Source organism: Leptinotarsa decemlineata, unplaced genomic scaffold, assembly GCF_025532065.1.
Source record: "Leptinotarsa decemlineata unplaced genomic scaffold, Ldec_3_MD MMD2_tig00000251_RagTag_RagTag, whole genome shotgun sequence".
Classification (NCBI taxonomy): domain Eukaryota; kingdom Metazoa; phylum Arthropoda; class Insecta; order Coleoptera; family Chrysomelidae; genus Leptinotarsa; species Leptinotarsa decemlineata.
The window spans coordinates 8,780,680-8,799,198 of NW_027412547.1; positions in this window are offsets into that span (position 1 = coordinate 8,780,680).

Below are 18,519 nucleotides of genomic sequence, written 5' to 3' on the forward strand. Positions count from 1 at the left end.
CGATATTTCTGTCTTTGTCACTTAACCGTAACTTCCATCTCATCGTTGCAGTCCTCACTAATGTACTTGCAGCCATGAGCGTATCATTGGTTGGTGAATTATACAGCGTAAATTGTACGTTTTACAGTTAAGTTAGTCAGCAATCGACGTGTTGTGATAACAATTGGTGAAAATAATAGTGCTAATAAGTGTTTAAGCGTTACATAATTTTATTTCTACACCGTTCTCAAACTACTCAAAAAATGGGAGACATGGTCGGGCCTTCCACGTTGAAAAAGGTAAAACGGTCGGAGTCTCGGTCAGTAAGAGAAAAACAAATTGTACTGCGAGTATTTCACTGTCTTGAAAGAGATCATCAGCCACCAAAACATGACTTTGTGCATATGCGCTGTAATTACCGGAAAAACAGATTTGAATTCTACGTGTGTACCTCCGAATAACCAACCGGGCATTTCTACATCATTAAGTTCCACAATTACAAAAGATAAATTAGTTGATATGTGCTCTGATTATACCGGTGTACCAAAATCATCGATTTACAAAATACTAAGAGAAGCAGAAATTCATGGGGACGTACAAACGCCAAAAACTAGTAGCGGACGAAAAAAAATCACAGTTAATGAAGAAGCCAAAACCAGTATACGCAGAACTATTCACAGTTTCTTTTTCAGAAATGAGCTGCCCACACTACAAACAGTTCTGGAGGCACTTAGCGATCATGAATTGGTCCCAAAAATGGGTAAAGAAACTTTTAGGAAACTTGTACACGAAATGAAATTTACGTACGGAAAAGTTGACAGGAAAAGATTCTCATTGAACGTCAAGAAAAAATAGCATGGAGAAGAAACTATCTGAGAAAAATTGACGAATTTCGGAAGCTCAAAAAAAATTGTACTTCATGGACGAGACATGGGTTAACCAAGGACATACGGTCAAAAAAGTATGGCAGGATGGTAATATAACAAGTGCACGACAAGCCTTTATTGAAGGTTTGTCAGTTGGGTAAAACAGCCATCTGGAAAAGGTAGTCGTCTGATAGTTACGCATATAGGAAGCGACAGTGGATTTTTACCAAATGGTGAATTAATATTTAAATCTAAGAAAACAGGCGACTATCATGAAGAGATGAATGCGGAGGTGTTTGAAAAATGGTTTGAAGGCATCATTTAACTTGTGGAACCTGGGTCTGTCATCGTCATGGACAATGCCCCATTACCATAGTCGACATTTAGAACCATTACTGAAACAATCATGGAAAAAAGCAGCAATTCAAGAATGGTTAATTAATAAGAACATCCAATATAACAAAGATAGTTTAAAGGCAGAACTACTTCAGCTAACAAAATTACACATAGACAAATATAAAAAAATTCGCAGTGGATGAAATGGCGTTGAGTCGTGGAATTACAGTTTTAAGGTTACCACCATACCACTGTGAATTAAACCCAATAGAATTAATCTGGGCGCAAGTAAAAGGATATGTGGCACGAGAAAACAGAACATTTAAATTAGTGGACGTGCAACATTACCTACAAGAAGCTATTCGAACTGTTTCTGCAGAAGACTGGAAGAAATGCGTGCAGCATGTTTTAAAAGAAGAGCAAAAAATGTGGGACGTAGACAACCGTATTGAACACAATATTGAACCAATCATAATTCACTTTGATGATAGCGGTAGCAACAGTGACGAATCTGAGGTTGAAGATTAGACGAAAATTTGTACATTTACATTTATATTATATTCTATTATCAATAATTTGTAATTTGTATTTTCTAGTACCCCTGACGATGAGTTTAAGTTACTCGAAAGCTTGAGAATAGTTATAAGGAGTTCATTTATCAATTGCTGCAACCCAATAGTGAAAAAAAGTTATATATATATATATATATATATATATATATATATATATATATTGTGTTTTTTATTAATATTGTTAATTTATTTGGTACCTACTATAATTACCACGATTATTACTCCGTTTTCATAAAGCCCACCTAATGACTACAACGATTAGGTAAATTACGATATTGCAAAGTTTTAATGAAATAAATAAAAAATGTGTATGAATATTTTAACTAATTGTACTAAGAATTTTCCGTTCATTCATAACCCTCTCAAAAATTAATAAGCACGCCCCCGATTTGCTATCAACTGGGCTTACTTCTACTCTCAATCATTATTGGTTTCAGTATAATAATGAACATTTTAAACTCATTTATTATTTATTCGGTATTTCCATAGATAAGTACTTATAGAAATTGAAATATTTGAAGTTAGAGATTTCAAATTTCCTGTTGATACCTGTAATGTTTTTCAGAATAATAAATTAAATAAATATGGTTGAAAAAAATAAAAAAACACGCTTTTAAAAAACATCGAACTGAAAAGTTAAAAATATTTTTTTTTAAATAAGCTCAAAAAAATAACGAACAAAAAATACTAGTATTATTGTGAAAAAAGCGACGGGTTACAAATGAGGCAGCAGGCGCATGTGTTAATAGAAAAAATACTTTTTTCAAATGAAGAAGTATATGTAAAGTGACTTCGAATTATATCAAGGAGGTTACATACAGCGCCATCTGCCCGCGAATAGATCAAGCAATAATGTCGATAATTCTGTCAAATACAGAACCCGAGCTTGAGAGTTAAAACAAACTGACATACAAACAAACATACACACATACAGGTGAAGCTAATATAAAGCGTGTAAGAAAAGAAGTCTATGGTGAGAGTTAAAAACAATTACATTGATTCAAAAATCTCAAGTGAATGTTATCTATCATTGTTAGTATAGTATTTACAGTAAGTATTTGCAATCAAATTTAGTAATACAAATTTCTACTGATCATTTCATATTGCTCTATTCATGTTGCTTTACGCTAGCCGTTTGTCCTACTGGATTATTCCTGGCTTTCTCGACTAATGCAACGCATAATTTGGGGGAGACATACACGTGTCCTAACAAGAATGTCTCATTAAACTAACGAAGACACGTGCATTGATACAGAGCCAGCACGTGCGCATCTGAGCGAACTTAATTCCCTGCCTTCAAATGAGTAATTTAATAGCACATACCGTATTTGTTTCATTTTACTGCATTTTTGTTCCTGCTCCTGCTTTACCTCTATTGATCGGTGTACAGAGTGAGTCAGGAGTCTCATAATAGGTACTGAATATTAAAACTGATAAAATAATACTGGGCGAAATACAATTAAAGGAAATGAACAAACATGTTTTGGAAAAATAAATAGTTCGAATTGAAAGTCAAAACGTAAGGTTTGGTATATGCGGTCGAGCTACGGTGAAATCGGTTGAGTCCAAGGCATACCGCTGTCTTATTTAGATCTGTTCTGCACTGACAAGAGGTAACATCCTGAAACCGGTCTGTAGGTTATCTTCAGATGGATTTCGGTGAAACTTTGCTGCTGGACGAATGAACGGGAAGCCTCTGAAAGAATTACCACTGTGAATAAACTCAATTTGACATTTTTTCCAAAAAATGTTCAGAAAAGCAGTTATTGCGGGAAATTTCGAAAATCGATAAAGAGAAAAGATGATTGTTTTTTCATTTTTCACCCATATACCAATTTTCAGCTCTCTAGTACAAATTTAGCTCTCTTACAGTTTTTCGAAAATTTGACATTTGCTGATTTCTCAAATTTAGCCAAACCTCAACAAATTTAGTGCTTTATGCCTAACTTATCTTTCCAACGCATTTTTATCACCAATTGCAATTCTAAATACAACTTATTTCGCAAAAATTTAAAACACCAGAAAAAATTATGCCAAAAATGATGCAAAGTTGATACAGTTTTCAAAAACAGATAAATATTTCACTTTATTTCTACTTTTTGCGAAATAGCTTGATACATAAGCATAATTGAAAAACAATATCAATGAAAAGTCAATAATTTATTCTTTACTGCACTTTTCAAACAGTTAAACTTTGATTTACCAATTACGAAAAATTACAACGAAATTAAACTAAGGGTACTATGGAAACAATTGAACTGAACTGAATAAGCAAAATATTTTATTGTCATATGACATTTGTTGAATAACTCAAAATAGTGTTTATCAGTTTTAGATTTGAAATAGTTTTTTCGTTGTCTAGTGTGTTGTTAAAAATGCTGAATCTTCAAGAGAAAATTGAAATCGTTTTAATATGCGGCGAGAATACCGGTCACCGACAAGTAGCTGATATTTTCAATGCCAGACATCCTGCAAGAAATATTCATCAGTCAACAGTTAGTAGGATAATAGCTGGCTATCATCGAGCCGAGCTACTGGCTCGGTTGAGAGTAATTTTAGAAAAGCACATCAGCCTTCTAGACATACTGAAAAAGTGGAATTTGAAATATGTTTCGATGTCGTAGAACATAAAAAAACAAGTATTCAAGATATTTCAGATAGAACAGATGTTAACCGAGAGAGTGTACGACGTATTTTACACAAAAGTAAATGTACGCCTTATAAACCGAAATTTATCAATACATTAAAAGAAAGGGACTTCGATATGCGCTTGTATTTTTCTTTTTGGTTTCAAGGGGAAAAAGAAGAAAATTATCATTTTCCTTATCAAATTTTATGGACAGATGAAGCGACCTTCTCTTCAAATGGCGTTGGGAGCTCGCAAAACTGCAGATGTTGGGCAAAAGAAAACCCACATCTCGTAATCGAATGTCGAGATCAATATTCGTTCAAGACGAATGTATGGTGTGGCATATTAAACGATCAAATTATAGGACCATACTTTTTTAGACATAGCTTCGAACTACCTACACTTTGTGAATACCGAACTATCTGAAGTTTTGGATAATATGCCCCTTCAAGTGAGAAATGTTGTGTGTTATCAGTGTGATGGTGCACCTATTCATACTACAAGGGCGGTTAAAGAGCGTCTTTTCGAAATAGTTAGGGGCAGAGTAATCAGTCGCAATATGGAACACTTTTGGCCGCCTAGATCTCCTGATATAACCCCACTAGATTTCTTCTTGTGGGGTTACTTGAAACAAAAGGTGTATAAGCAAAGACCTTTTCGAGATATAAACCATTTAGAGGCAGTTATTCGAGAATGTGTTGTAAGCACGAAACCCTGTAGTATAAAGAATGCAGTTAAAGATGTTTTAAAAAGGACAATTGATTGCATTGACCGTGGTGGAAGGCACACCGGAATATGACTTTTTATTTTGTATTTCTATTGGTATTTACATGGTTTAGGCATATGTTTCGATTTGCTTTAGTTTTCTTAATTTAAATTATAACTTTATTTTAACAGATGTTTGTTAGAATTTTTTACGGTTTAGTTTTCTAGGCAACAAAATCTAAATTGATTTCTGAAGTAATTTTGTTCATTCATACCTCATAAAAGATATTTAGTAAATGTGAAATTACTTTCGTTTAATTCCTTCCCTTAGTTTAATTGCGTTGTGATTTTTCGTAATAAGTAAATCAAAGTTTAACTGTTTGAAAAGTGCAGCAAAGAATAAATTATTGACTTTTCATTGATAATGTTTTTTAATTATGCTTATGTATCAAGCTATTTCGCAAAAAGTAGAAATGAAGTGAAATATTTATCTGTTTTTAAAAACTGTATCAACTTTGCATCATTTTTGGCATAATTTTTTCTGGTGTTTTAAATTTTTGCGAAATAAGTTGTATTTAGAATTGCAACTGGTAATAAAAATGCGTTGGAAAGATAAGTTAGGCATAAAGCACTAACTTTGTTGAGGTTTGGCTAAATTTGAGAAATCGGCAAATGTTAAATTTTCGAAAAACTTTAAAAAAGCTAAATTTGTACTAGAGAGCTGAAAATTGGTATATGGGTGAAAAATGAAAAAACATCTTTTCTTTTTACCGTTTTTGGAAATTTCGAGCAATAACTGCTTTTCTGAAAATTTTTTGGAAAAAATGTCAAATTGTACATGGAAGAAAAATCACTTGATCGGTCATATGCATGTCATTTGGCATCATTTCCAAAGCACAATCTAATGGAGATATCAAAAGTTGCTTGAAGAGATGAACAAAAAAAAATCCCATTTGATGCGGACTTTATGTGTGACACTGTATAGCGCTTCTGTGGGGTAAGTTCTTCTTTTATTTGTGATTATTTTGAGAGTTAATTTTTGAATTTGTTCCAGGATTTTTATATGAGAGTGTAAGATAAAAAATGATAATGGCTGGAAATCATTCACGAAATAATGTTGGTGATACAATATTGAAAAGAACTCATCAATTGCAGTTCACTGCAAATAAATATAGCACATTTTGATTTCACTGATCAACCAAATGGAACAATTTTTCTTCCTTTACTTTCAGAAACAAACTTTGATTCTAAGACATTAATCAACTGTACCACGAATATCCATCAATACTCATCAAAACGATGCTATCAGAATCACAACATGCATAATATATTATTCTGATCATTCGAGCTGATTAATCGAGTCGTCTGATTCTTCACAGCTGCGAGCCAATTTAAAATCAGCGTTGTTCTTGTAATTTCATTCCATTCAAACGACTAGTCAGTATTCATCTATTTTTCGAGACACTCTCATAATGCAGCTGCACAAATTTTTGTTCTGAGCAGGGGCGTCTTTGTAAAGAAAAGTGAATTTGGTACATAATCGTCATTGCTTTATCTAATATTATAAATGTGGAAGTTTGTCTAGCATAGGAAATTGATCTATCGCTGAATTGAATTCGAGTTAATTCTCGAAATTACGACTTTCAACTCGAAATTCCTATGTTCAACTTCAAACTTGAAATTACGACTTCAATCTCGTAATTTCAACATTAAAGTCGTAATTTCGAGTTTGAAATTATAATTTTGAGATTGAAGTCGAAATTTAGGGTTTAAAGTCGTAATTCACAACAAATAAATAAAAAAAATATGTGGTCGTTATGCGCTTTCGTAACCTGGTACTTGTGATTCAAATTTTGTGAGATGTATCTTACATCATTGTGAATATGGACATTATTTTGTTTCAAATAATTTGTACTGTTGAGATGCAAATAAATTTCATATCGATGATATAGGTTATCTGTCTCATTCTGAACATAACCAAGACTATCTCGTCAACTGAATATTTGAGGGTAAAAATATGAATTCTGCAAAACTCTCAATATCCAATTTTCCTTACTAATTAAACGTAGCTTCTGTTTTATCTTTTCTCTATTTGACATACTTTTTATCTATCACTTACCTTCATCATTAAGACCCACTTTATATACTTCTTTATAATCTCAACATACATGAAAAATTAATAATCTTCTATAGGATCATTGAGGAAAATGTACAGATAAATGCATGTATGTTTGTTTGAAGGTGATTGACAATGTTTCATGCTGAATTTCACTAGTTCGGACTTCCATTGTCTAATATATAAAAGGATTTGAAATCCCTGAAACAACTAAAGAAGAAGAATCAAAAATGAATAGCTGAAAATAACAAATATATTAAGCAAAAATAACCTGAAATGAAATAATAGTTATCGGGTGATGACAGTCATCACCCGAAGACGATTGTAGATACTAACAATCGAAACGTTGTGAACTAACGTGGCTTGGAATCTCTTAACTTTTTTATTTTAATATTCATTTTTATTTTTTAATTTTGATTTTTGTTCAATCGTTCTATTTTCAGCTATTCATTTTTAATTCTTCTTTTTTAGTTGTTCCAGGGATTTCAAATCATTTTATATATTAGACAATGGAAGTCCGGACTAGTGGAATTCAGTATATATGTTTGTGGCTCTTTCACGCCTAAACGACTGAACGGATTCAGATGAAACTTCACAGGAATACAGTTTATACATCAGAATAACATATGAGCTACAAGGTTTTGTGTAATTTTGGTCTCGATATAACGTATCAAGTGAGTGGGAATATTTTTTGCTCCTTGGCGTGCGCTGCCTATGCCGTTGGAGGTACATGCAGATAATGTACCGTAGGATTGTTTATCTTGAACAGTTCTAACTAAAAGTTCGCGATAGCATAAATCTACCTTCCATGTGGGAGCCACTATATGCAAAATACTTTTTTACAATTACAATATCTATCATATCCTTAAGAAAATTGACACAATTGTCATTTAAAGTATTTAATATTGATAAACTGTGTCTCTTACACTAAAGTCATTTGGACGAATCGTTTAAAAGTTATCACGATAAGATTAAATTGTTGCAACGCAGTAGCCATTACGCGTAGCGTCTACTATAAGACGACGGAGTACGATGCGTGAGGGTAGAGAAGCAGTCTAAGCAATGAAGCGCCATCGCCGAGAACGTAACCCGAACGCGGGCAGACGCGAGAGGGCAGACATCGTTGACGGTGGTGTTAGTTTTGCGAATTTCTTTATAGGTAACATAATTCGATTCTCGAAGCTATTCATAACTCAGTGCAGTTGGCATATTTTTTTAGTTACTATATTTTCAAAGTTAAAAATAATTACTAGCTGTTGCTGGCGGCTTCGCCCGCATAGAATTTGGTTTGCCGTTTGCCACATTAAGTTTCGTGACACACCATTGCAACAGTTCATTTATGAGATACTGGGACAACCTGTATGTACATTTCGATAGTTCAATTGAAATGGCGTGCAGGTGGACAGAGGACGATTGAAGCGAGAGTGCGAGGCTTGAGTGAACAAACATCGAGCAGAGAAATGGTCGGTGCTGCTCGATAAAATAAATTTTACACTTAGTGTACCTATTTAACTTCAAAGGCCTAAAAAGAAGCTAAGGCCTAAAAGAAGGAATAAAATCAAGAAGAATCAGATTCAGTTGAGTTGACGTTAATTTCAATCAATTCAACTTTATCCAGCAAATTTGGCTTCATCTATATCTTGATCGTTCACTGCCTGCTACGTCGTTGTCCGATTGTCTACCTTGAGAGCCGATGTTCATTTGATAAGAAATTCGATGCGAGTTACACCACTAACTAGCGGGGTTGATACAATTTTCTTAAGTAATTTCGGTCTGGTCGTGTCTGCAATTTTAGGAAGACTCGTGGAATGTCATCCCTTCCGGATATATAAGTACGTGAAAACCTACTTCTTGAGACAGAGTGAGTACCTACATTCTCCTTCAATGTCAAGTGGACTATTGAAATAAAGAAGCTATGCGTTTTATTTATTATTGTTACCGAATGATTATTTATTGATCGTTTAAACTTGTAAATGCTTTTTGTTTGAAGGTGATTGACAATGTTTCGTGATGAATTTCACTAGTTCGGACTTCCATTGTCTACTATATAAAATGATTTGAAATCCCTGAAACAAGTAAAAAAGAATAATTAAAAAAGAATAGTTGAAAATAACAATTATATTAAGCAACAATAAACCTGAAATGAAATGATAGTGAAATAACCTACAAGTAAAAATATAATAATTGAATAAATAAAAATTAAAGGAATGCAAAAAGAAAATAAAAAAAAAATAAAAAAGTGTAGAGATTCCAAGTCACGTTAGTTCACGACGTTTCGATTGTTGGTATCTACAATCGTCTTCGGGTGATGACTGGACTGATTCCTCCAAGAGATGACTATTTTATAGGTCGTTGAAATACTTTCACTTTCTCTACTTTCCATTTTCCGCTTCACTGATTCCGTGAGAGATGACCGTTTTGGCGGGAGTTGGTCATTTTTCGTTTGATGATGGGTTTCCATATGTTTCGTATATCTACGCTGGCCTGGCTGAATACGTTGTTGGACAACATGTATGCGGCTTCCTTAAATTTTCTCCTGAACCAATGTTCCTCTCTGTGCAAGATCTCAGCTTGGGACCACTCGATGTTGTGTTGATGGGTCCAAACATGGTCTGCTATTCCTGCTATTCGAATTGCATTTACCGGATACTCTGTGAGTGCGGAAAATCCTATATTGGTGAAACTAAGAGGCCATTGAATGTTCGCATTGCCGAGCACAAGAAGCACACACAGCGAGGAGAAACCAGCAAATCAGGAATAGCAGACCATGTTTGGACCCATCAACACAACATCGAGTGGTCCCAAGCTGAGATCTTGCACAGAGAGGAACATTGGTTCAGGAGAAAATTTAAGGAAGCCGCATACATGTTGTCCAACAACGTATTCAGCCAGGCCAGCGTAGATATACGAAACATATGGAAACCCATCATCAAACGAAAAATGACCAACTCCCGCCAAAACGGTCATCTCTCACGGAATCAGTGAAGCGGAAAATGGAAAGTAGAGAAAGTGAAAGTATTTCAACCACCTATAAAATAGTCATCTCTCGGAGGAATCAGTCCAGTCATCACCCGAAGACGATTGTAGATACCAACAATCGAAACGTCGTGAACTAACGTGACTTGGAATCTCTACACTTTTTTATTTTTTTATTATTTTCTTTTTGCATTCCTTTAATTTTTATTTATTCAATTATTATATTTTTACTTGTAGGTTATTTCACTATCATTTCATTTCAGGTTTATTGTTGCTTAATATAATTGTTATTTTCAACTATTCTTTTTTAATGATTCTTTTTTACTTGTTTCAGGGATTTCAAATCATTTTATATAGTAGACAATGGAAGTCCGAACTAGTGAAATTGTAAATGCTTTCCCTCCAATATTGTTTTTGTATACCTATTTGTGATTTAATCGACAGCTGTTGATTGAACAATTCCTATTGATTAAAAGGATTGGGTTATAATTATTATGAAATTTTGATATTCATATATCTATTCATAATTGTGGGCTTCATTAGAAACCAATCTCCGTGTTTCATGTCAATTTATTTTCCTGCTACTTGTTTGCTAATTCAGTTATATTTCATAGTTAAGAGTGTAACAAACCTTTGGGCAAGTTATCATATTTGTATTGATTAATTATATATATATATAATATATATATCTTCATTTGTTTTGTTTGAATCCCCATTCCTCGTCAATTTATATAGTTATATTTATTGGCTGTCGCCCTCTCAGCTTACTAAAGAACATCTTGAATTTTCAATCATATCTCAAGAATTCGAATCCACGCCTTGGTTGTGACGCAGAAATTTCGTTTTTCAAGTAAGTACGCCACACCATTTCAAATAGTTACAATTTTTTCTTATCAATCCAAAACTTCTGGTTTCTAACTTCAAAACTGACGAAAATCAATACAATTTTTGAACTCCTATTTTCCCTCTTGGAGGTGTAGGCAGTCAATCAATAGGTACCCACTTGGTACCTAGCTGTCCCCCAATGTGTTATTCCAGGTCATGATGTATCTATAATTTTCAATCCGTTGAGCTGTTTAGGCGTAAAAAAGTAAAAAACGTATTCATCCATCCTCACAAACTCTACGCATTTAAAATATTAGTAGGAGTAGGATCAGTAGGATTACCAATGTATTTCATTCAGATCCTTTCAGTTTTTTTATTGATGCTAATCAACATTGTATGAGTGAGTAGATACCTATTGATTGACTGACACCCTTATATTGATGTACAGTCGAAAATACTGAACCTAGAATCTTGAAATAAAATTTGCAGGTAGATTTTTTGTATAGCGTAAATGAACATCAAGAAAGGGAACCAGAAATTTCCCCCCCCCCAACAGGGAAAAATAGGGGTTTGAAAATTGTATTGAGCGAAAACTCATTCAAGAAAAAAACCGAAGAGTTGTTTCAACAAAGCTGGGATCGGCTCAAAATATTCACAGGGGTGAATTCATAGTCAATAAATTTGATGTCATGAATTGGTGATTTAGGTAAAGATCAGAAGATCAAGTGATTGGGCAATTTCAAGAAAAATTAACTGAATTATTACTCTGATACAAAAAAGAATATAGATTAAGTACACTGTTTCTCTTATTTATTCTGCATACCGTTAAAACTATTCTTGAAATTCAACTTCAATATCAATCAAGACCTATCGATTGGGATGTTCACCTCAATATCAACGAATTGAATGAGCAACAATATCGCAGTCTGTTTGAGTACAGAAAACAAATTTTGTATCTGTGGTAGCTTTCTTGAATGAAAGATTCTTCATTCCAGAGCATACTATTATCACAAGTTGGCATCGGCTGTTTGGATATGACGCCTTGAATATTTTTGGTACCATGAAGTCTTCAGATAAGGTGATATAAAAATCATACACGGGTTAATTTCACCTGAAGTAATTACCTGTTTCGTTTTCTATTAGAGTAACTTGGAATAATCGTCATCAGTTAGGAAAAAGTTAGAACGAATAATTCTGCTCACAGAAGAAACATTACCATCTGCAAAAATCTCAATCAGTCAGGCTGCGTCCAAATTATGCCGAAATATGTCAGTCGATATATGCCGACTATTTTTGTACTGAAGTGAAACACGTGTTTGGGTTTTGTAAACTGTTCAGTGAAAATCTCACAATGAATAATAATAATAATACTTACCCGAGCAACTGGTGCAAAACCGGACCGGTAGCCCAGGCGCACCCGGGAAGGAGAACTCTATTCTGCCTCCGGTGCCGGCCGTGGGTCCACAGGGCTAACCACCCGGTGGACCCAACACTTGGTTCCCAGTAATCGAGGAACGGGCCCCCACAATCGACCCGCTCGAAGGGGTCAGAGGCAAGGTGGTGGGGCCCATAACGATGATTTCCCTACCGATGACAACCCAGGCAATGAAAACGGACGCTTTGAGTGAACGCATGAGCTAAGAGATAGCCTTATGCATTGTTACGAGAGTAGTGAGCCCGCGCTCACTGGTGTGAAACACATCCGGAGCATGCCTACTTTTTCGCGCAAAAATTTAGGGATTACGTATCTTATCTTCGGCGGCGGGGCTATTTAGCTCCTTCCCAGCCTACTAACGACGTGGTAGATGTGGCAGTTCTACCACCCGTTGGCACGGCTGGAGAGGAGACTCGCACCATATCACCAATGAAGACAACAATTAGAACACGCAGGACGCTCCGCAGAATTAGGCCCCTGAAACCACAAGAACTGGATTGTTTGAATTCGGAGGTTCGTAGTGTTCTAACAAAAAAAAACTGACATCTAGCAAATCAACACCGTCGTGTATAGCGTCGAAATCCCGGCGAATAGCCGGTAAACTACGACGCATCCATCACACTTTAAGCCAAGGCGTGTTGCTGACCACCAAACAGCGCTGTCTTGATAGGATACGAATACTAGTGTTGCTAAGAAGTCACTAGTGAGGCGAGCGAGAAGTATCGCGGAAATAATTAGGCTCCGCGAGAAACCTTCTCGCTTATTCCAAGAGCCTCCACGTGTTGTGGATAATCCGCCGACAGGGCGATTCCCCCAGTCCCCTTCTCCTCTGCATCTCACTATTGCCATTATCCGTTGCGCTTAGAAATACTAGAGGGTATAACTGTGACACCCACGGCAACCGGAGGCACAAGGTCACCCATTTGTTTTATATGGATGATCTTAAACTTTATGCCTCTGGAGAAAAGGATCTCCATCAGTCCTTGAGGGTGGTGGAAGATTACACGCATGCTAGTGGTATGAAATTTGGGATAGACAAATGTGCAATGGTACATCTCAAACGAGGACGATGCAGGGACTTCGGAGAGGATGTGCAGCTCGTAGATGGAAGCATCCTACACCATTTGGATGCCGGAGAGACGTATACTTACCTCGGGGTGAAACAATGCCACTCACAAGAGGTAACAGCAGTGAAAGGACTCTCTCTCCGCGTCAAGTATCAGCAAAAACTTCGACAGTAGAGAGTTTGCATCCCAAATCGTCCGTTCGACTGTTGTACTTCCCCCAACAACAGGGAGGCAGTGGACTTTTGAGTTTGGAGTGTCTACATGACAGAATGGTACTGGATACAGCCTGTAAAGTCGTCAAGAGTTCGGATCCCCTTCTCTGCATAGTTCGTAACCTTGAGAGTACAGGAATTGGAGCATTTCTCTTCAGGTCAGCTGCCCGAGCAATTGATGAACTTGGTATAGTTTTCGACACCGAACGAGGTTACCACAACTCTGTCACCGAGTTGGAACCCTTTCATATAAAAGCTGCAGAGCTTCTGGACGATATTCGTCTTCTGGCGAGACGAATGTCGTCCGAAAAGAGGAGGAAAAACGGATAAATTATCGAGATTTTCTCTTCGAACTCCGCAGACTCTATCAAGATCACTCTATCAAGATCGCTCTGTCAAGATGGTTATTCTGATTATTGGAGTCCTTGGTGGAATGATGCCATCTCTACTCTCAAATCTTAAAATCATACTGGCATGTCGCAGTAAGGCAGAAATCTTAGCCGGACAGATGCAGAAGGCTGTCATTCTTGGCTCACTGCGCTTGCTCAGGGCACATGATTTTCGGACTGACCAGCGCACCTACGGTAATAATACTGAAGTTCTACTAAATACTTGATTACAATAAAACCAATAACTAACATGAGCATTAGGCTACTCTAACAATTAATCTTAATAATCGAAGAATCATTCACCACGGTCCCCTGTAGAGGACTATATTTTTTTGAGAAAAACCTATTTCAACGTTTTTTCTTTTCAAGATTATGAATCAAACATTGATTCTTCAATACTTTTTACATTACAGAATACATCGTTGAGGTCTCGAATTTTCATTTACTAGAAATAATAATAATAATAAATATCTTTATTTCTGGAGAATAATCGCAAAAAGATACAAAAACAGAAATAACGTCACCAGTTAGATAGATTACGTCAGACAGTATGGCTGAGGTATTCAGCAATAATATAGGGTTCTTTACTCAGTAGAATCTTATGAATTCCCTTATTGAATTCAACAAATGTATTCTTTTGTTTATGCTGGTGTGGAGTTTGTTGAACATTTTCATGATTTAATAGAACGAGCTTCTTTCTGTAATACTTAGTCTATGTTTTGAGTACACGTAATCAAAATTTCTAGTGTTATATACATTTTGTGGTAGACTATTTTCAAAAAGATGTTTGTTTCTGAAGAGGAATAACAAGAGTTCCTGTATATTATAGACTTCTATAAGTGTAAGTTTTTCAAGACTACTGAATTTGCCTCTACAAGATTCTCTTGAGTTCAGTTTCAGCATAGTTCTTAAGGTTCTTTTTTGTACAATAAATATTTGCTCTGCATTTTCACTACTTCCATAAAAAATAATCCCATGCGTACAAACAGATTCAGAATTTGAATGATAGACAATTCGGATAACATCTGCGTCGACATACTGACCAATAACTCTCATTGAATACAACACTGAGTTTTACTTTTGACAAACATTTTAAATATGACTGTGTGCTGTCTGTCTATGTGAAGTCCTAAAAATTTCCACACATTTTCTATTTTGTATGAAATATTCGTCAACCGAATTTCTTGAGGTGAGTCAGATCCTGCATGGTTTGTTTTGAACATTACAGTTTTGGTCTTATTGTCATTCAATAAAACTTTGTTTCTCCTGAACCACTCATCTGCCTTACAGAGGCTCCCTTCACTTATGGATATCAGACCGGGATAATCTACTGTATTGACTAGCAAGTTTGTGTCATCCGCATGATTTGTCATTTTGGAATTTTCCCCTCGAATCTCCTACAGGTTATTTAGAAAAATGAATTATACTACCTTATGGTAGCCTAATATCAATTGATTTTATGTCTGATTCAGCTTTGATTTCTTCCTTGGTAATTAACACCATTTGTTTTCTACCTGATTTGTAAGATTCAATCCATTTCAGCGCAGGGCCACGTATGCCATATCATTCCAGTATTTGTAGAACTGTGTGTCAAACAATCAAAAGCTTTTGACAGGTCTAGAAATACTCCCAATGTCAAATTATTGTCCTCAAATTGTAATAAGATATTTTCAGTGAACTGAAAAATTGCTGTATGTGTTGATTTTCCTTTCTGATATCCATGTTGACACTTACTGATAAGGTTACACAATTCCTAAAATTTCATTTGCATTTGCTGGTGTTACCAGTATTGATTTGTCATTTGATTTTATTTTGTGTGAAAACTTTTCATCCTGTTTTTGATTCTCTAAGTTGGAGACTGCACTTATCAAGAAGTTACTATAGTCGATTTTGCATCTTCTTCCGACAGAATACCTTCTTGCCTCATTGGTTCATTTCCTTTAATATTTCTCACAACTTCCCATACCGCTTTAGATTTATCATCTGATTATTCTACTTTTGTTTTATAGTTTTTGGCCCTACTTTTTTCAGTTTGCTGCTGAATTCTTTTTTTACTTGATTATATGTTTCTTTGTAAGTTTGGTCCGCCGTGCTACAGACATAGAGAATATCTAATCTATTTTTACATTCAGTGAGTTAATTTACAGAAATGAGAAACAGGAAAACAACAGGTCAAACCACCAACACTAACATAAAAACTTGGCAAGTTTTCTTGAGTATCACACCAATAGGTGGTTCCACTTAGGTTTCGCTTGCGTTCACACAGTTATTTTCATCAAGTGCTTTTCTTGGTTATTCACCTTTTGTCTTCAATATAGGATCGCCTGCCCGGTACTGACGATGCTCAACAGGCTGAAACCGGTGGCACTTAGATTGAAATCAAAATGGGAATGATCAGAATAGTACTTGTCTTTTTATCTTTAGATTTTCATGAAATTATTTTCCAGCAGCATGACTGAAATGACCTTTCTCAATTTCATATCATTTCTAGAAACATGTGGATTCGTTTTCGGATGGGACTCCAGGATAGCTTCCCAAATTTCTGCTACAGCAGTTGTCGGTTGATTGGTCAAACCACCAACACTGACATAAAAACTTGGCAAGTTGACTTGGGTGTCACACCAATAGGTGGTTCCACTTATGTCTCGCTTGCGTTTACGCAGTTCTTTTCTTGGTTATTCACATTTTGTCTTCATTCGACGCGGATCAGTTCAAAGGGTAAGGGAGCCAGGCTCCAACCTGACTAAATTCAAGATGACTTCCATTCGACGCGGATCCAGTATTCGCGTTTCTTGAAACAGATCATTCGTGGGATGCTCATTTGGTTCATTATATATTGATTCCAATATTCTTCTTTGGAGAACTTCAGGTGTGTGGCTGCTACAGATCCCCAGGAAAAATATCATACCTCAGTCGTGATTCCACCAATGTATAGTATTTTGAGGTGAGTGGTTCTTAATATATTTTTGAAATATTTGAATCTGTATGACGCTATACGTAACCTCCTTGACATAATTCAAACCCACTTCACATGTATTTTTTCATTTGAAAATAGTATATTGTGTAACAAGTGCGTGAAATCGACTTTTTTACACAAGCGTGGAATTTGTGACACGAGCCCTCAGGCGAGTGTTGCAAACAACGCGAGTGTAAAAAAGTCTTCACGCACATGTTGCACACTATACTTTTTCTACGACCATACAGAGAAAATTAAGCACCATTAGTTTAAAGAGCCTTATTGAATTTCAGAATAATTAGTAAGTACCTATATTATAAAATTAACAATTAATTCTTATACTGAGATTATTATTTTTGGTTTTCATTCTGATGTGGAATAATAATGATTATTAATAGTAATATTGGAACCTGTGACCATTCCAAAACTTACACCTGCAGCATTTGATTTTTCTATTAGTGTGTTTCTTGACTTGGAAGTTGAGATGATAGAAGTAGTGGCGATAGGGGCTGAGGAAATTTGATTTTGAGGCAATAAAATTTTATTTGCCACATCAATTTTCTGAGTAATTGAGTTTTCTATATAATGCTCTGCCACTGCAGAGGATTTCCAACCTTCATGTTTTTTTAAGGTAAGCAAATCGCCTCCAGCTTCTACTAATAACGTGGCGGATGACCGCCTAAAACAGTGGCCTGAATATTGTTCAGCATGAGGTAAATTTAGGTATTTTGCGATTACCGAAGGAACTTTACCAATTTTATTTATACCAATGATCTGACAGGTACATTTTCCACCTTGATAATTAATAAATAATTTTTTTTCTGCGTATTTTTGCGGACGGAGTGCCGTATATTTTCGGTATAATTCAAGATGTTCCGTGATGGTAAATTTTCTTGAGATTTTGCTTTTTGTATCATGGACGTTTACTATGAGTATTGTACCTAAATCTTCAATATCATCTAATTTCAGTTTATACAGTTCATCTCTTCTAAGAGCTCCAGCAAGTCCAAATATTAGTATAACCTAAAAGAAAAAGAAATTACAATATAGAAACTAAAAAAAGATTATGGCTGTCAGAAATCGAACCCAGGTCCTTAGGCGCGCGAGGCCGACGCACTACCGCTGAACCATTCGTATTTACAAATATATGTGTGAAAACGCGATTCTCAACGCCCAATTTAAAATAATTTAGAAGATCATAGTTAGATATCACATTAACATAGTTTTAGATAATATATCTGATTTGGCCAACTATACTTATTAGGATCTACTTAATTTATAGATATTATTTTCTATATATTTAATACCTACTACCGTGAGACATTAAACTTACCTTGGTCAATAAAAATTTTTCGTCAGGAGCTTCTTGTATAAACTTCAGTATTTGTTCTTTCTCCAAAACTCTGGATTTTTTGGGAACGTATCCCTCACTCTTCCTTTTTAAAAAAGCACGTAC